The 21,227-nt window shown below is 36.1% G+C and overlaps 1 protein-coding gene and 1 pseudogene across 18 annotated transcripts in view; one reads left to right on the top strand and one right to left on the bottom strand.

Moving 5' to 3' along the window:
• ARAP2 (ArfGAP with RhoGAP domain, ankyrin repeat and PH domain 2) overlaps window positions 1-21,227 on the bottom strand; it is a 562,492-nt gene that overhangs the window by 417,669 nt on the left and 123,596 nt on the right. The window lies entirely within an intron of this gene.
• On the top strand, window positions 15-638 carry LOC123775420 (high mobility group protein B1 pseudogene; annotated as a pseudogene).

Raw genomic sequence — 21,227 nt, 5'->3', positions numbered from 1 at the left:
GAGGAAAATAATTAAACGTGGGCAAAAGAGATCCTAAGAAGCTGAGAGGCAAAATGTCATCCTATGCATTCTTTGTGCAAACTTGCTGACAGGAGCACAAGAAGAAGCACCCAGATGCTTCAGTCAGCTTCTCAGAGTTTTCTAAGAAGTGCTCAGAGAAGTGGAAGACCAGGTTTGCTAAAGATAAAAGAAAATTGGAAGACATGATAAAGGTGGACAAGACTGGTTATGAAAGAGGAATGAAAACTTATATCCCCTCTACAGGGAAAACGAAAAAAAAAGTTTAAGGGTCCCAGTGCACCCAAGAGGCCTCCTTCAGCCATTTTGTTTTGTTCTGAGTATTACCCCCAAATCACAGGAGAATATCCCAGCCTATCTATTGGTGATATTGCAAAGAAACTGGGAGAAATGTGGAATAACATTGCTATGGATGACAAGCAGCATTATGACTAGAAGGCTGCTGGGTTGAAGGAAAACTATGAAAAGGATATCACTCATACTGAGCCAAAGGAAAACCTGATGTGGCAAAAAAGGGAGTCATCAAGGCTGACAAAAGCAAGGACAAGAAGGAAGAGGAAGAGAAGAAAGATGAAGAGGATGATGAGGAAGATAAAGAAGAAGAGGAGGAGGATGAATAAGTTGGTTCTAATGCAGTTTTTCTTTTGTCTATAAAGCATTTAACCCCTCGGTACACAGCTCACTCCTTTTAAAGAAAAAAATTGAAGTGCGAGGCTGTGAAAGATTTGTTTTTAAACTCTACAGAATCTCTCTCTTTTTTTTTTTTTTTTTTTTTTTTGTAGAGTTAATATACAGCCAAATGTGTCCTTAGACAGCCCTGTCCTGGTGGTGTTTTGAATGGCCACTAACCTCGCCTGGTACAGTGTGGAGGTTGTGCATTGGTGTGGAGACTTAAAGCAGGTCTTGTCAGTGCACAGCACAAATTAGTTATATATGGGGATGGCAGTTGTTCCATCTTCAGCTGTCTCTGATGCAGCTTACATGAAATAATTGTTCTTCTGTTAACTGAATACCACTGCATAATTGCAAAAAAAAAAAAAAAGTTGCAGCTGTTTTGTTGGCACTCCGAGTGCTTCTAAGTAAATACAATTTTTGTATTAAAGAAATGAGAAATTCTCTCAAAAAGAATCAAATACCAAATCTGACTCAAAATTTTTAAAGTTTGGACTTGAGATTATATATTTTGCACGGAAATCTAGGTTTTTAATTTTTTCTGGGAAAACTGGCTATTTACCTTTTTGATTCAAATAACTTCATTTTAATTTATTGATAATTTCTTTTCCATTAGGCATAATATGTTAGTGTTATGGTATACTGATCATTGTATATAGATGTGATTTCTTAAGTGTAAGTTTTCTGGAATAAGCCTGTGAGGACAGAGATATTTCAATATGATTGATTTATGTAGCAACAATGTTTAAAAATGTGTTTAAAATGGGATATTTTTAAATTACCTAATTCATCAATATAATTTTATGCACAGATTTCCATTTTTGTGGAAAAGAATTGTACCAAATTGAAACCCTTGTCAGTAAAGAAATATACCATTTTATGGGTTGAGAAGACAATGTCTTCTCATTGGCTATATATCTAGTAATTATTCTTTCTATAAGTTGCATTTGATCAAAAAGGATTATGTGTAATTTAATGTGAGTCCATTCTTTTTTTTTTTTAAAGATTTTTTATGTGTTTATTAGACAGAGATAGAGACAGCCAGTTAGAGAGGGAACACAAGCAGGGGGAGTGGGAGAGGAAGAAGCAGGCTCATAGCAGAAGAGCCTGATGTGGGGCTCGATCCCAGATCGCCGGGATCATGCCCTGAGCCGAAGGCAGACGCTTAACTGCTGTGCAACCCAGGCGCCCCTAATGTGTGTCAATTCTAAAGAGAATTACTATAAATCTAATTCCTTTTTATTCTAGTCATATTCAGAAATGTTTTTAAGTAGCTTCTTTTGCTTATAGAAACATAGAAAAAAAGAAGTTCCCCCACTTCTTTCAGAGGCATAGAATCTACAAATTAAAAAAAAAAACATGCATACCTTTTTAAAAAAGGATATGAAATTGCTAAAACAGAGAAAATATCAAATGATTTCCCTAAATGAAAGTAAGAAGACTGATGCTGGTCGTCTTTGTTCTCCCAAGATACACTTGACATTCATTGATTTGATTATATTTATGAATTGCCTACTACAGTCTAGGTACTGGGGTTGGCACTGGGGATAAAAGAGAATGAAAGAACACAGTTCCTACTATTAAGGCTTCTGTGAGAAGAGATTTTAAAGCAAAAAAAAAAAAAAAAAGCATTATTTACATTGCCAGAAAGATGCTCTGAGAACATCAAGAATTGATATCTAACAATCTAGAAAAGGATCAAACAAAACAAACAGATGAAATTCCATTTATTAAAGAAATAATAATACTATACAGAAAGATGGTTTGAAAGATGCTAAGAAAGTAGATAATTTAGGTATTAAGTTCTCATCACAAGAAAAATTGTAATTATGTGTTATGATAGATGTTAACTGGACTTATGGTGATCATTTTACAAAATATACAAACATTGAGTCATTATGTTGTATACCTGAAAGGAATGTTATCTGCCAATTATATCTCAATTTATTAAAAAAGATTAAAAATTGCAATCTGTCATCATTTAATATAGGATAAAACTCCTATATTCCAGCCCCTTAATACATGACTATTTCATTACGTTAATAGTAATTCCAAATCACCATTAAAATAATTATTCTAAGTCATTGTGCAGTGGCTCCATTTGCTTTGAGAACAGTTATTAAACTTTTATTGAGTGACTATTAGATGCCAAAACTATTCTAGAAATGAGAATCAGCAGTAAACTACACAAACAAACTCCATCTTCACGGAGTAAATGTTCCAGTGCATTTAAAATATACACATAGATTCAAAATGGAGACATAGGAAGCCTTGAACTCACCTCCTCCCCAGACACACTGAATCCACACCTACATGTAGAGCAAATTCTCCTGGAGAGCTGAGGGCTGACTAAGAAGCTTCTGTACAACAAAGGATAGAGGGACCGCACAGAGAATGACAGGAGAGACTATGACATGGTAATGAATTTTAAAAGCAGCAAGAAAGAAAAAAAAGTTAACTGCAAGGGAAAACCTATAAGACTAAGTTGATTTTTCAGCAGAAATTTTGCAAGCTAGAAAAGTGGCATGATATATTCAAAGTGTTGAAAGAAAAAAAAATTCAAAGTGTTGTTGACTAAACACTTTACCTGGCAAGGTTATCACTCAGAATTGAAGAAGTGATAGAGTTTCCAGACCAACAAAAACTAGGAGCTCATTACCCTTAAACCAGCCTTATAAGAAATGTGAAGGGGTAAAGAAAAAAGGGGAAAAGAATAGGTCATAATTAGAAGAAAAATATGAAATGAAAAAATTTCACAAGTAAAAGTGAATCTACAATAAAGGTGGCAGATCAATCACTTATAAAGCTAGAATGAATGTTGAAGAGGGAAGTAGTAGAATCGATCATAGCTAAAAAATAAGTGAAAGGACTTACAAAATAAAAAGATGTAAAATCTAACAACATACATAAAATGAGGAGGGAGAGACTAAAAATGTTGTGCTCTTAGAATGTGTTCAAACTTAAGTAACCATCAACTTAATACCGATTGCTATACAGTCTATACATTTAGCAGCGAACCGCATGGTACCGCACAACAAAAACACAACAGATAAAAAATAAAATAAAAAAAGAAAGGAATCCAAGTATAATACTAAAGGAAATCATCAGTCACAAGGGATAGGATTAAGAGAAGAATAGAGAAGTTCTATAAAAACAACCAAAAAACAAAAACAAAATGGCAATAAGTACTTACCGATTAATAATTACTTGAAATGTAATTAGTCTAGGGGCACATGGGTGGCTCAGTCGGTTAAGCATCTGCCTTCTGCTCAGGATATGATCCCAGGATCCTGGGATCAAGCCCCACATCAGGCTCCCTGCTCAGTGGCAAGTCTGCTTCTCCCTCTCCCTCTGTGATCTCTCTCAGTCTCCCTCAAATATGTAAGTAAAATATTTAAAACATAAAAAGAAATGTATATAGTCTAAATGATCTAATCAAATGGTATAGTCACTGAATGAATTAAAAAAAAACAAACCAAGACATATCTACATGCTGCCTACAAGAGATTCACTTCAGACCTACAGACACATATAGACTAAACGTAGAAAGGGAAAAAACATATAATATGCAAATGGAAGTGTAAAAAAAATCAGGGTAGCAATAATATTAAATAAAATACACTTTAAAACAAAGACTGTCACAAGAGACAAAGAACGTCGTTACATAATGATAAAAGGATCAATCTGATAAGAGGATATAATGATTATAAATATCTATGCACCTGATATGAAACTAAATACATAAAGCAAATATTAAACATATAAAGCAAATATTAAATACATAAGAGAGAAATTGACAATAATATAGCAATAATAGGGGATATCAACACCCCACTTACATCAATGGATAGATCATACAGACAGAAATTCAATAAGGAAACAATGGCTTTAACATACAAAATCAATATACAGGATAGAAAATCAGTATCTGTTGCATTTCTATATGAAGTAGCAAAAAGAAAAATTAAGTAAACAGTTCCTTTTACAATTATACCAAATGAAATAAAATACCTAGGAATAAACAACCAAGAAAGTGAGAGACCTATACTCTGATAACTATAAAATATTTATGAAAGAAATTGAAGACAACACAAATAAATGGAAAGATATTCCATGTCCCAGATTGAAAGAACAAATATTTTTAAAATGTCCATACCACCCAAAGCAATCTATGGATTTAACGCAATCTTTATCAAAATACCTACAACATTTTTCACAGAACTAGAACAAATAATCTTAGAATTTGTATTGGAACACAAAAAACCTTGAATAGCCAAAGCAATCTTGAAAAAGAACAAAACTGGAGTTATGACAATCCCAGATTTCAAGATAAATTGTAAATCTGTAGTAAGCAAAATAATATGGCACAAAAACAGACACATATATCAATAGAACAGAAAGAGCCCCCAGATAAACTGACAATTACATGGCCAATTAAACTTCAACAAAGAAGGCAAGACTATGCAATGGGAAAAACACAAGCTCTTCCACAAATGGTGTTAAGGACAGCCACATGTAAAGAATGAAATAGGACCACTTTCTAACACCATGCACAAACACACAAAGATGAATTTGAAATGTGAGATCTGAACCCATAAAAATCCTAGAAAAGAGCAGAGACAGTAATTTTTCTGACATCTGCTATAGCAGTATTGTTTTAATGAGATATATCTCCTGAAGCAAGGGAAATAAAAGCAAAAATAAACTATTGGGACTGTATCACAATAAAAAGCTTTTGCACAGTGAAGGAAACAATCAGCAAAACTAACAGGCAACATGCTGAATGGGAGAAGATACTTGCAAATGACATAACCAACAAAGGGTTAGTATCCAGAATATATAAAGAACTTATACAACTTACCACCCCCCCAAACAAAAAACCCAAAACAAATAATCTAATTTAAAAATGGGTAGGAGACATGAACAGACATTCCTTCAGACATACAGATGGCCTATAGACACATGAAAAGATGCTCAACATCACTCATCATCAGAGAAATGCAAATCAAAACCACAATGAGATATCACCTCTTACCTGCCAGAATGGCTAAAATAAAAAACAAGAAACAACAACTGTTGGCAAGGATTTGGAGAAAAAGGAACCCTTGCACACTGTTGGTGGGAATACAAACTGGTGTGGGCACTATGGAAAACAGTATGGAGGCTATGGAGGTTCCTCAAAACATTAAAAATAGAATTACCAAATCTACTACTGGGTATTTACCCAAAGAATAGGAAAACACTAATTCAAAAACATATACACACCCCTACCTTTATTGTAGCATTATTTACAACTTCCAAAATAAGGAAGCAACTCAAGTGTTCATTGATAGGTGAATGTATAAAGAAGTTGTGGTATATATGTACAGTGGAATATTACTCAACCATAAAAAAGAATGAAAACTTGCCATTTGCAACAACATGGATGGATCTAGAGAGTATAATGCTAAATGAAATGTCAGTCAGAGAAAGACAAATATATTATCTCACTCATATGTGGATTTAAGGGAAAAAAAAAAGAAAAAAGACACCCCCCCCCAAAAAAAAACCCTTAACTATAGAGAACAAACAGATGGTTACCAGAGGGGAGGGCGGGTAGGAGAACTGGTGAAATAGGCAAAGAGGATTAAAAGTATACTTATTATGATGAGCATGAAGTAATATACAGAATTATTGAATCAGTATATTATACACCTGAAATTAATATAACACTGCATGTTAATTATACTGCAATTTTAAAAAGTACTATAATAACGAGCTCTGCCTGCCTCCATAAGTCCTGAAATTTTATTTGGAAAACTTTTTGTCCCTATTTACTTATTGAAATCCGGCCAATTCTTTAATGTTATGTCACTGAAGTTCCATGAGATACTCTCTCCTCTCCCCCGCCCCCAGGAATCATCTTCTCACCAGAACAAATGCCTATAGTATTGATGAGGGCATGGAGCGAGAAGTGAGCAAACTCTGGAGTGAGGCCAACATGATCTGAATACTAGCTCTGCTGCACACTAACTATGAAAATTGGGGCAAGTGAATTACACTTTCTTAAGCCTTGGTTTTCACATCTGTAAATTGGAGGTCATACTGGTTTTCCATTGATGCTAGCACGAATTACCACAATCTTGGTGGCTTTAGACAATGCAAATCTATTATCTTAATAGTTCTGATGGCTAGAAGTATAAATGGGTCTTACAGGAAAAAAAATCAAGATGTGGACAGAACAGGGGCGCCTGGGTGGTGCAGTCGTTAAGCGTCTGCCTTCAGCTCAGGGCGTGATCCCGGTGTTCTGGGATCGAGCCCCACATCAGGCTCTTCCGCTAGGAGTCTGCTTCTTCCTCTCCCACTCCCCCTGCTTGTGTTCCCTCTCTCGCTGGCTGTCTCTGTCAAATAAATTTAAAAAATCTTAAAAAAAAAAAAAAAAAGATGTGGACAGAATTGCATTCCTTTTCAACACTCTAAGAAATAATCTGTTTCCTTGCCTTTTCCAGTTTCTAGGAGCCACCTGCATTCCTTGACTCACGTCCCCTTTCTCCTTCTTCAAAGCTCATTATTCCAACCCTGATTCATTGTGACATTTCCTTTTTTGACTTTCCCTCTTATAAGGATCTTATGATTACATTTGCACCCATCTGTATAATCCAAGGTATCTTCTCATTTTAAGAACCTTACACTAATAATGTTTCTTCACATATTCACTGGTTTTGGTGATTTCGATGTGGACATATTTGGGATGCTACTATTTAGCTCAGCACAAGTGCTATAATGGTATCATCTCTTAGGCTTAAAATAAAGATTAAATGAGATAATACACAAAAATATTCATAACATAGTAAGTGCTCAACTAATAATTACTATTCTTAAGAGTCTTGCTTAAAGACTGCTGCTGCTGCTGCTGAAAAGCCTAGAGAACATATAAAGTACATAATTCAGCATTTTATACTATAATGTAAGGGACAACTATATTTAATTTGCTTCAGTGTTGCCTAGTCATTAATAGTCACTCCTCTTGAATACTACTCCAAACCTTTAAACACTCTTCCAGTATTGGGGGAATTCCTCCCTTTGTGAATTTCCAACATGGAAGTCAGATACTAGTATTTTCAGACTCTCTTTTTGCTAAAGTGCAGGCAAGTGTCCTGGGATCTGCCAATTAGATGTATTTGTGCTGAAGTATGCATCAGAAGATAATAAAATCAAAATGAAGCCTCTAGGTAGGAACCATGTAAGTGATGGTGGTAACATGTCCAGTTTCCAGAGGAGCAGTTGAAGAGTTCAGGCAGGAAAAATCTAGAGCCCACTATCCAAAGGGCTTTAGTCACCAGCCACAGTGTTGGGCTCCAGTGGCAACGTTACCATCTCCTTTTGAGTGATACTTCAGTGTAATTTAGGGAACAGTTTCTGGTTTCACAGCTCCCAACTTCCTTGGCTTCCTAGGAAATTATGTAGGCTACCTGATATCCTGCTTAAAACAGATATAGGTCTTTTTTTTTCTTCAGCCACTACAAATTCAAATGGTTTTATCTTTACTATTAAATTGTCTTCTCTCTGAAGACAGGGATTTTACATTTTCCTTATGCCCTCCAGGTAGCCTAAGGAATGGTTATATAGTATATATGGAAATCAAACACTGGAAGGTAGAAAATGAATAATATGAAAGTGTGTTCTCTACTGGCACAAGTAACCAAATATAACCAAAATTATAACAAAGAAATTTTCTAGGCAGAAATATTAGAATATGACCATGAGAAGGGAAAGTTAAGAAAATCTGTATGACCACACAATCATCAACCAAAGCCTCAAATCCAAATAAAAGTTTATTATTTCTGATCTTATAGTAAAGAAATGGATTTCAAAGAGGTAAAGTAAATGGGCTCCAACAGAGAAAAGATATTAGTACTAAGCTGTGGATTTCTCTAAAGTCAGAGCTTTCCCTCTCTGGCAATCAAGTCGTGCCTGGGCTGAACAGCAGAGGTATTGTTGAGTGCTTTGGACAAAGAGGGTCCACTTGTGCTATTTTGAGAAATAATCAGCTAAGTGTCATTTCCTATGATGTTACAAAGCTAAGAAGTTCAAGCTATTGATTTGGGGTAGTTCAAATTGCACAAAATGAAAGCAAGAATTTTTTTCCCACTTTCACTAAAGCAACATTTTTAAAATGTCATTTTAGGATAAAATCACCAAACTGGTGTACTTCCTGCTTTGTTGAATGAATAAGATTGAAGTTTTAAAAATATATTTGATTGAATGTCTGCTTAGGCTTTTATCTTACAAAAATGTGAAAATACTTATTATTTATTTATTTATTATTTTTTACATACTGCATCATCCAGATCTTTATTATTCTCATCTAACTCTAGTCTCTGGTTAATAAACACATTAACTTTACAAGAGACTTGAGATTATGGTCTGCACACTGATTAGAAGGAAATATGCACCCGACTTGGTTAGAAATATTAAACTTGGAGACAAAAGACCTTTTTTGGAGAATAACGTAGTAACTGTGCCTTACTAAATTGACCTACCATTAAGCCACAAATTATATCTATAAATAGACATGTGAAATTAGCTTTAATTGTCAACCTCTCCTTAACCATAGTATTGAGTAAAATGCTCTCAGATAGGTGACTTTGTTAATGTCCTCATTCTGATGTTTTCATTTTTTGTTCATATCTTTTCCTCCTTCTTTGTTTTCTCCTATTGTCTTCTGTTTCTGTGCATTAGGTGAGGAAGGGGGAAACACTGTTTCTGCATTGATCTGTGCTTGGTAATTGCTATGTCTAATTTGAAGACTTTAATCAAATTCTTATATAAGCCAAAGGTTTGAACAACTACTCAGAGACTTCATGGAAGGAACAGATATAGGTCTTCTTAAGAGCTGAGAGATCACACTTTTATGAGAATGAGTAAATAGAACTGTCATCCAAGAAAAAAGTGATAAGGTTCAGGATAGGCTGCCCCCAAATATTCACTTTGACATATTGATTATTTTGAATTAAAGTTACTTAAGAAATACCCAGTGCAAGAAAGACATTCTGACCATCTTTTGTCCCCCTGAAAGCAGGAAATAAATCTCCCATATGAAAGGTAACTTTCCTGTACCAGGAAGTAGAGAGAAATCCTTACCACCAGAGACAGAGAATTTAGGGTCAAGAAGGCTATATAAACAAATGTATTTCATCACTAATTTACTAGCCCAAGCCCAAATTTCTTTGTTCTTGTCAATTCTTCACAAATTTATTGTTTCTTTGTCTAATAAGGTATAAAAGCTGCCTAATTTGGTCACCTTTTTAGCCTTTTATTTCTATGAACTGTCCTATGTACAAAATTAAATTTTTTTTCTCCTGTTACTCTGTCTTGTGTCCATTTAATTATTAGACCAGCCAAAGAACCTAAAAGGAAAGAAGGGAAAAGTTTCCTCCGCTACCAAGGAATGTCAGGGTATTGAGCAAATGCCTTGGGATTATTTGCATGCCCATCTGAGGGGGATGAGGCTGAAGAAAGGAGTTGATTATGGGAGCCCTGGCATTAGAATTCTTCTTTCTTTCTCCTCTCCCTCTTTTCTCAACCAGAAGATTAGGTTACATGAAGAAGAGACAGAGAGATAGAATGCATGATAGGCCATGGGACTTTAGTATGCATGAAGTCAAAGAACTGAGGGCTCCAAACTCAGATAAGTCTGGGTTAGAATGTTAGACATACCACTTCCTAGTTAAAAATCTAGGATAAATAATGTCACTTCTCTGTGCATCACTTTCAGTATCTATAAAATGAGGATGGTAACAGTAACTGCCTTTTAGGTTATTTAATGATACTTAATTTTAAAAAATAAATATATGGAAGATACCATCTTGCTAAAGAATCTAAAAGGGTACAAGTCCCTCAAATGTGAGCAAATGGTGTTGGAACAGCACCCAGTGTCTCATCTATTTCAGTAATATAGTTTTGTTCTTTTCTTTCCCCAGCAGCCCTTTTGCAATAAAAGCAAGGCCGTGAGGCTTATTGCTCAAAAAAAGAACATCATTGTAGAACACAGAGCAGAGGATTACCACATGGAGAAACATTCAGTCACCACAAAAAGGAATTTGAAAGCCTTTCCTCTGATTATAGACACCTATTGAGAGAGGAGTTGTGTAGTTGAAAAAAAAAAAAAAGACACTAGTTAACTGAATTCTCTTTTTGAGTAGAAGGTTAGAATTCCTGAAGGTATATAAACTTAAATGCTTTGGGGGAGGCAAAACCCCAGTGTAAGAGACTATGTATCTATCTATTGGGGGATATTTCTCTAGAATATGCAAAGCCCTCAAAGAAACCACATGGTCAGCATGGTGTCATATCTAAAGAGACACAAAGAAGATTAAAAATGGATGAAGGAGGCGTTCATTGTGGTATTGAGCTCAAACCTCCTCAGAATCTGCATGGAATGGAGGGTTTCCCGTAGTTTCTGAGTGCCCCCAACAAGGACACAAGATATGGCTAAGAGCACTAGCTGGCAAACTTGTCAGAGATAACACCACGGGTGGTGAAGTGACCCTGAAGTAGAGGGCTTGAAGGTACATTTCCCAAATTTGGGATTACAAGAGAGTCATTGCCATAGCTTGGGACATCTGATTAGTAAGAAGGAGATGGCTACCTCCCTGGAACCACCATGTCTTGTCTTTATCAAATAGAATGAAAAGACCGTGAGTCTGCATGGATACTTCAGCAGAAAAAGGATTGAGAAATGATACTAAACCACTGAGTCACGTCAGATGATTCTCCTTAGGCAGAGGAACATGAAACACAGTCATCATCCCAGTACCCAAATGCCGTGAGGTTATCTCTATTTCTTCCTATACTCAGACATGATTTTGGAAATGAGAACAGAATAGGGCAGCCCCTTAAGTGAAAAGTAAATCTGATGAGAAATTTGAATCTTGAAGAACTATTTACCCATAAGAAATTTTTTAACTGCACATGGTGGAGTCATCTTTAATGAGAGATTGTTGTATTTCATTAGAAATTGTGATGTTTCTTCTGTTAGAGAATGGGAGCTCTAGAGCAAAAGGAGATAGGGGACGCAAAGTCAAGAAAACTGCATTTTTTCCCTAGCTTACCCGATTCATTTTGAGGTTAATGGAACTGTTATATGTTTTTAGGGTACTCAGAGTGCAGCAGAGTGGAGCGAGGTACGCAGAAGGCTGGTCAGGCTCTCCAGTAGTGATCACCAGTGGGGAAGGACAAGAATTTCTGAGTACTTCCACTGTGTGTCTCATGCAGTAGTAATGAGGATGATGAAACTTCTTGAAGAAATCTAGCAACCAAAGGTCAGGATTATACTTGCTCTAACAGAAAAGTGAGAATTTCCAAGCTAGCAAAGATTTCCGTGTTGAGGGTATGACAGGCATTTGTCAGGAGGCACTCAATACTCCCATCCTCCCTATTTTTTGGAGAAAGTACACGTGCAAGGATCTAAAACATATACTCCAATTGTTTGATTTTTTTCTCACAACCCTCTACACTTGACCTGCTTAATCTATTTCATATATATTTTTATTTTTATTCCCAACATAATAATAAATATTAGCATGTTCAATTAACTTGGAATATAGTAAAAATAGGAAACAGTAAAAACACCTACTATAATGCATTACTTCACTCCATGGATACTGTTTTACATAGTTAAGATCATAATTTTACTAATCGTTTTGCCCTTTTGAAGTCCCATTTCACTTAATATATGATGAGCATTTTATTTCTTCCATTTCATTTTTTTGGGGGGTTTATGTTTGGGAGAACTTTTTAGGAAGCATTGAAAGAAAAGATTTTCTGAGCATATCAGTGCTTGGCTTTTCCCTAAAATTTCAGAATCATCTAGTCAGGAAAAATGAGAACATACTGATTTAAGAACACAAGCTCTGTTAGTTTGGGTCAGACATCAAAGTTGGATTAACACACAAGGATTATATCAAGAGAGATGCTTTTAAATAAATATATAAATAAGTAGGGAGAAAGGGAGGGATCTGAGAAAGGCTGGGAGAGCCATGTGACTAAGATGCTAGTCTGACGCCAGAGAGAGAAATAGAAGGTTGGGGGAAGTTATACTCCCCTGCTATAGAAGAGAGATATGGTGGCATCAGAGGAACCCTGGTCTGCCTTAGTATCTCTGCCCACCTTCACCTTCCACTTCACAGGCTGGGAACAGTCTCATGAGAGGGATGGCCTCTGCTTAAACAAGAAAATTAATTTCAAATTTCAGGAGCTGGAGCCTCTGGTCAATTTATAGTGTTGTATTCAGGTCTTCCTGGGATATTCTTATGGCTGTCTCCTAGTCTTTCATAGTTCATTTAAAAGTTTCTCACAGATAACAAATGCTGGTGTGGATGTGGAGGAAAGGGAGCCCTGTGAACTGTTGGTGGGAATGTAAATTGGCACAACCAGTACGGAAAACAGTATGGAGGATTCTGAAAAACAAACAAACAAACAAACAAACAAACAAACTACCATATGATCCAGCAATTCCACTTCTGGGAATATATCCAAAGGAAATGAAAACACTAACTTGAAAATAGACCTGCACCTCCACTTCTATACTTCCATTTACAATAGCCAGGACATGGGAAAAGACCTATATGTCTATCTATGAATGAAGAGTTGTGATATATATATGCGGCATTAATATATATATATTATATATATATTACATATATATATGTAATACATATATTATGTATATGTAATATATGTATATAATATATATATATAAAATTCCATTGTAAAAAACAAGGAAATCCTATCATTTGTGAAGCCCATCAAATGTGAAGGCATTATGCTAAATGAAATAGGTCTGACAAAGAAGGACAAATATTGTATTATCTCACTTATAAGTGTAATCTTAAAAAAAACAAAAAGACACACGACTCATAGGAAAAGAAATCAGATATACAGGAAAGTTGTTAAGAGAATAAATCCTGTGAGTTTTCATCACAGGGAGAATCTTTTTTTTTTTTCCTTTTTTTCTTTTTATTGTATCCATCTGAGAAGATGGATGTTGGCTGAACCTGTCGTGGGAATCCTTTCACAAAATGTACAAATCAAGCCAGCATGCTGTACACCTCAAACCTACACAGTGAGATAGGTCTGTTATTTCTCAACAAAACTGAAAAAAAAATTTTTTTTTAAGTTTCTCACAGATTTCTATTTACAGAAGTGGTACCAATTCATTTTTGGACCAAACTTCCTTTCCTTTAGGAAAATTATCAGAACAAAGCTTTAATGTTGGTTGAAGCCATTCTTTAAAAGTCCAATTTTTGGCATACTGGAAAAAATTGAACAAAGTTTGGTCAGAGCTTGTCTTGAATTCAGGACTGACAGGAAGAGGAGTCTGAAGCCCGAGTCTATCTCTCCTTTTGTCTTCACATTTCAACACTCGGTGCACATTTTTAAACACACTCAGGTGCTTCTGCTCTCCGTCTACAACCTTATCTCAAACATCATCATTCTTTCCTACTGATTTTCTCTACTTTGGGCAGCTGTTCTCTCCTGCTGTCCCAGCTGCCGCTTGCGTTCATGTATAATTGTAGTTCTTACCTGAAAGCCCCTTTTTGGGTCTGTAGAATGTTCTGTGCTTCCGTTGCAGTTGAAATCTATTGTTAAGCCATCCAGCACTACAAAGCAAAGCTCTGGGAGCCGGGCCGCTGAAAGGCATTACACACTGCATTCTTCTGTGCAGGGGTGATTTGCGGCTCTTTCAACGGAAGTTTTCTAGTGGAAATAATTTTTTGAAGCTGGAGAAAGGTCATCTAAATTTCTCACAGATTTCTGTTTATGGGAGTAGTACTACCACTTTGTCTCTGGATCAAACTTCTTTTACCTTGGGAAAATCATTAAAATTAGTCTTTATTTATGGAAAAGTTAAAGAAACACTGTCCCATTCTTCTTTAAAAGAATTATAAAGCCAAGACTAACCTGAGAACAGATGGTTCATAATGCAAATACTGAGGGTTTTCTTTAGACATTTAAACGTGATGTATTTTAAGATTATATCGCATATGTATTTATTTAATCTTCTCAACTTGAACTTTTCTTGCTGTGTTAGACCTCAGGTGACAGTTCCTCAAATACAGGTGCTAAATTCTTCAAATGATTTGGCCAAAAACAAGCCTAAATTTGTGCTTAGACTTATATCTCTTTGAATTCCATTCATTATTTTTTGGTGATGCGGCTGTAGTTTTAATCCAGTTATTTTTTCAAAGACCTTGTGAACAGAGTCTTCCTGGGAGTATGTGTAGGACTGATGTCTCATAGCAGAGGAAGGGCTCAGAAAGCAGCTGGACCAAAATGCTGGGGTCTTATTCATGATGCTCTTTTTAAGTGAAATCGCTCAGACTTTAAGAATTTTTCAGTTATCTATTTAGATTTTCTCTCTCATCCACTTTTCTGCTTTCAAAGGGAAAAAATGTATATTCCCCACTGCCAATAACTCCACAGTGGGAAATTAAGTGGCCCTTGAAGGTGGGAAGCAACTGTTCTCTAGCTCTAGGTCCAATGTGGATCTCTGTTAGGATGATTTCTGGGGATCCCCTTTGGTGGAGGTTAAGCAGACTTCTACCAACACAAAATCCTAATATTAGCCTTTCTAGTTATAGGTGTATATTTTTTTCCAGTATCCCATTCTCTCTTATCTTTAACTTCTAGCAACTTTTAGTGAAGTGCCATATAGAAGACTGCTATCCCATGAAAGAAATCATGCAATTTTTCTTCTCTATGAGGCTTCCTAACTTTCTCATTTTAAAACGTTACTGGCAGTTAAGAGCGTTTTGATTTCCTGGCTTTGACGATACTGAATGTGGTATGCATGGGGGTATGTGTGCACATGCACTTACGTGTATATATATCACTTAATACGTGTGTATAACAAGTGTATCACCTAATATAGGATTTGTTTTTATACGCTAAGTTTAGGTTTGTAAACTCCTCAACTTACCACCTTTTCCCCCTTTATTTCTTGATCCTTCAATACGTATATAACAAGTGGACAGACCGCAATATCATAAAAGGGTCCTAGTTGATGGTAATACAAACAACATAAATTACATAATAAAACCTCCATTTAAGATTTAAAAGACCGTGCTAACATTCATGTTTCAGTATTGCCTCTTACAGAGTTATTTCCATAGATGTAGTGATTTGAATTGAGGTAATTGCACCAGATTCAGAACTGCGTGTATGACATGAAGGTTGGTGTATTGGGGGAATGGGTGTGGTAGAGATCATAGTGGTGGTTTATCCCAAAGCCTATAAGGCAGTAGTTCCAACCGGGGAGATTTCTGCCCCTTAGAAGACATTTGGTAATCTCTGGAGACATTTTTGAATGACACAAGCAGATGGGGAAAGCATGGCTACTGACATTCAGCGGGTAGAGTTGGGAGGGGTGCTGCTAAGCATCCTAAAATGTGCAGGATATCCCCCACAACATCCTCCCACAGCGATGGCAATAGTGCTACAGCTGGGAAACCCTGTTGTAGGGCAGCATGGCTTAGGGCAGAAAGAGAAGGGGAAGCATGGCCTTGTGCTGAAGAACACCCAAGGTGTTCCTAATACACACCCGATCGGGGGGTGGGGGGAGCTTGGCTGCGTGGTAGGAATATCCTGCTTTCTCTCAGGTGTTTATAAGTTATATAGAGCTGTTTCTCAAAAAAATTAATATGATAGTTAACTATGATAGGGTAGAAGCCTCAGTGCTGAGGGATCAGAGCAACGTCTCAAAGAGTGTTACCAGGCATACATTTCTTATATTCGTGTAACAAATTATCTACTCCTGTCGCTTTTAGGTTTTATCTGAAATAAAGTGTTTAAATTAAATTTAAAATTTTGATAAAAATTAAATGGGGGTGGGGCACCTGGGTGGCACAGCGGTTAAGCATCTGCCTTTGGCTCGGGGTGGTGATCCCGGCATTGTGGGATCAAGCCCCACATCAGGGTCCTCCGCTGTGAGCCTGCTTATTCCTCTCCCACTCCCCCTGCTTGTGTTCCCTCTCTCACTGGCTGTCTCTATCTCTGTCAAATAAATAAATAAAATCTTTAAAAAAAAATTAAGTGGGGGATTATGGCAAAATAAAGAGTCTGAGCCCATCTTATACTTTTTGAATATAAACAATTTTTTTTTCTAATGGGAAGAGATTTTTATCACTGAGAGAATGGTTTCATTAAGTGCCATTGATGAATCACGGATTATGTTTTAATACCTAATTTAAGATGTGGCAATAGTCCATTTCACTTTCTCTGAGCAATGGGATTCTAAATTTGCCTGCGTCTACATATGGTAGGTTGGTGATCACGATGGTATCTGTGCAGTACGGACAACCCGGTGAATTCAGTTAACAGCGCTGTCAGTGGAAACCACAGTCAATCTGGATGGTTGACAAGAAGCTGGAATGATCTCCAAATGACTGAAACTTTTATTGAATTGCCTGATTTGTTTCGGCATTTTGCTGACACAGTCTATGTTTACAATTTTCTTCTAAGATTCTCTCTTATGCTCGGTTTCTCGTCTTCTATTCCAGAATGAAAAGAAGCAATTATGTCAGCAGGCAAAGTGTTTTTTATTACATTCATTTATTTTTTCTGAATTTGGAAAGGCAATTCCTATTTTCATTCACTTTTTTAAAAACTTTTTATTTAAACTCCAGTTAGCTAACATACAGTGTAATATTAGTTTCAGGTGTACAATATAGTGATTCAGCACTTACATACAACACCCTGTGCTCATCACAAATGCCCTCCTTAATCCCCATTAACTTGCCTCATTCACTTTTTAATGATGGAGTCTCCATATATTCTTAGTCATTAAATCAGAAATTAAAAGCATTAAGGGAATGCTTAGGCTTGTTTTTCAAAAAAGCGTTTAAAGAATTTGGCACCCATATTTGAAGAAATGTCCCCTTATGTCCGACACAGCAGAAAAAGTTCAAGGTAACAAGAATAAAGGAGAGATCATTTAGTTTGCTTATTATTAGTTTCAACTAACGTTTAATTATCATGTCATCTATGCCAGGCATTGACTATTTTATACAGCTACTCTTATGGTAACATGTATCTATCACTGTCCCTGTGCCAGACATTGATCGAAATGTTCTTCATGTGTTATGCTATTTAGTCCTCATAATGTCATTTATAATAAAAATCATGATTTTGTACTTGAGGGACCTAAAGCACAAGTGTTTAATATTCCCAACATTATAATACAAATAACCACTGAAGCTTGGGTGAATATGGCATAGATCAGTGAGACCCTGCTACTATCCTATAGAAACTTTCAGAATAATAAGAATTTGAGATACATCACATACCACTTCATTACCCTTTGCATCATCAGAGTTTGGATTCATGAAATATGAATGCTGACCTAACTCTGCCATTTACAGATTGCTTTACTCCGACCCAGTCTGTTCAGTTTCCTAAAGGTATTTCCTAACTGGTGAAATTACCTATTTCACAGGTTTATTGTGAGAGAAACATGGTATAATGGTTGCGAAAAGCTTAGGAATCTGAAAACTGAGGTTGTTATTTCCAGTCCCGATGGTCATGATGATACCCTAGTTTGTAAGCTCATTATTGTGACCGTGAAGTGATGAAATGATAAACTTAACTCCTCTTTTTACTACTAACATTTAAACCACTGGGGAATGGAGAAAGACACCCTTACTTAGTAAATACGAGTACCCTGCAATATTCCTCTCCCACATCCCCCACCTCCCCATCTGTCTCCATCTGTCCTTCCTTCTCTCTTTCCTTATGTTTAAATCTCCTGTATCATTAGCTTTTGCTGGGTAACCAAAAACCCCAATGCTTAATGACTTGAAATAACCACCATTTATTATCTCTCATGAGTTGAAGGGGTGATTGATAGAGCATTCTGCTGATCTGAGTGAGGACTGCTGGGGCTGGCTGGTCTAGGACGGCTTCAGTAAGAGTGATTTAAGACTGTATTAGGTAATTTCTCATCTTCCAGAATTTAGCCCAGACTTGTTCTTAAGGCAGTGGTAGACTTTCAAGAGAGAGAGTGAAATTCCAAACGGTCTCTTGAGTTCTACACTTGAAGAGCACATCATCACTTCCGGACACTATTAAAGCAAGTTACAAGGCCAGCCCAGATTTAAGGGACTAGAGTAAGAGACTTCTTTTGGGAGAGCGCACTGCAAAGTTACATTGCAAAAAGGGTGGGAATACAGAGAGATGTGGAGAACTGAGACCATGGTTTTTTTTTTTTTTTTTTTGCAAATGATCTCTCAGCCCTCCCATGTTCAGTGCCTACAAATTGGTAAATTCTCTTTCATGGCTTTAATCCCTTACCTGCTTAATAGTCTTTGGCTAAGGTAGCCTTCAGTTTCAGGAAACTTCTGTTTCCTTACACTTTTACTTGTTTGAATGCACTAGTGTTCTTTGTTGTTGTATGGCCTGTAGTGGATATACTATTATTTATATTCTCTTCCAGGTTGTTATCACCCACTCTTGACCTCAAGTATCTCCACAGGCTGGTCTTTGCTGCTTCCAGTGTTGCAATGGTGACTTTCAGGGCCAGGGTTCCCTAGAATCAATCTAGCAGAGATTTGGCCTGAAAACTTCATCCTCTTCTGCTGGACATCAGGAACCAGCACATTATTACTTGCTTGTATAGACCTTAAAACCAGAATTGTGGATTTATGACTCTTTGAAGCTTAGCAAGCTGGAGAGATGGTGCTCTTATCATATCTATTGATCTAGTAATCTCTAATTCCCCCAATTATATCCTTCCAACTAGATCTCTAAAGCTGTCTGCCAGGCCAAAGTGCTTTTTTGAGTTAGCAAGGAATATTAGAATTTTCCTTCTTTCGATGTTATGCTCAGTTTGGGACATTACAAAACTGCCCGAATCTCAAGAGTTATAAATCTTTGAAAACACAGTTCGTTTTATTTACCGATTTAACCATCTTCCACCTAGATTGATCTAAAGTGAGCCAACTGGGGAATGCTAGTAAGCATCTGTGGCTGCACCTGGACTCAAAGGCCTGGTATTGATGCTAAGGCAGAGACATGCCTCTCAAATCTTACCCTTTTTTATGGTGACATTCAAAACTTTTTAAAGAAAAACCTACACTAACACGCTTAATGAATGAGCATATCTATTTCACCAAACCTTAGCAACAAGGTTCATTTTCTTTTTTCCAATTTGATAAATAGAAAACAATACCTTGGTGTAATATTTTCACTTTCTCTTCTTGGGAATGAAGTTGTTAACCTTTCATATGTTTAGAACTATTTGTGTTTCACATCCTTGTAATTGTCCATTCATATTCTTTGGATTTTTGACACTTATGAATTTCTGAAAGTTCTTTACATGTTAGCCTTTGTAATGTGAGTTTTAAATACTTTTTCTCAATTTATCTTTCATCCTTTAATTTTGAAAATAGTGTTTTTTAGGTTTTACACTATAGAAGTTACACACACACACACACACACACACACAGTCAAATGTATCCATCATTTTCTTTATAATTTCTAGGGTTTGAGCATTGGTAAGAAAGACTTACCCCAGCCCAAGGTTTAAAAATATTTTCCATTATTTTATTATATAATTTTAAACATTTAAGTATGTGAGTCATTTGAGGTACATTCTAGTATGTGGTGGAAAGTACAGACCAGAGTTAGTTTTTCTAAATATTCATCCGGTTGTTCTATCATTTATTGCATCTTTCCTTTCCAAATTGAGGAAGTCCCTATGTATTCTTACCTTGCTTGGTTTTTATCATTGAGTGTTGAATTTTTATCAAATTCTTTTTCTGCATCAGTTGATATAATCACATATCATTTTTTCGTTTGTTAATACGGTGATTATGCTGATTGATTTTCTAATGTTGACCCTGCCTTGCATACCTGGAATAAATACCACTTGGCCACGGTGTATAATTCTTTTCATACATTGTTCTATTTGATTTGCTAATATTTTGTTGGGGATTTTGCATCTATCATCATAAGAGATATTGGTCCGTAGTTTTCCTTTGTTGTAATGACTTTTTACTGGTTTTGATATTAAGGTAATGCTGGCCTCATATGATGAGTTAGGAAGTGTAAGATTGTGAGGACCTGGCATATTTTCTCTCTTAAATGTATGGTAAAATTTACCACTGAAACCATCTGGGCCTGGTGATTTCTTTTTTAGAAGGCTATTAACTATTGATTAGGGGGCTATTCATGTCACCTATTTCTCCTTGTTTTGAGTCTGGACAGTTTGTGTCTTCTAAAGGAATTGGTCCATTTGATCTAAGTTGTCAAATTTGCAGGCATAGAGTTGCTCTTTGGATATCTTTATTAACCTTTTAATATCCTTAACAATCTCTTCCACTTTTTATTGACAATTTTGTCTTTATTCTTTTCTTGGTTAGATGAGGTAGGTATTTATCAATTTTATGGATTTTTCAAATAGCCATATTTTGGTTTTATTTATTTTCTTTTTTTACTGTTTTCAACTTCTTTGATTTTTGCTCTAATTTATTTTTCTTTTTTTTTTCTGCTTCATTTTA

Source organism: Ursus americanus, chromosome 8 (genome assembly GCF_024610735.1).
Source record: "Ursus americanus isolate L20-20 chromosome 8, mUrsAme1.1.p, whole genome shotgun sequence".
Taxonomy (NCBI): domain Eukaryota; kingdom Metazoa; phylum Chordata; class Mammalia; order Carnivora; family Ursidae; genus Ursus; species Ursus americanus.
Note: the sequence above shows the minus strand (reverse complement) of the source record. Positions and strands in the feature narration are given on the sequence as shown.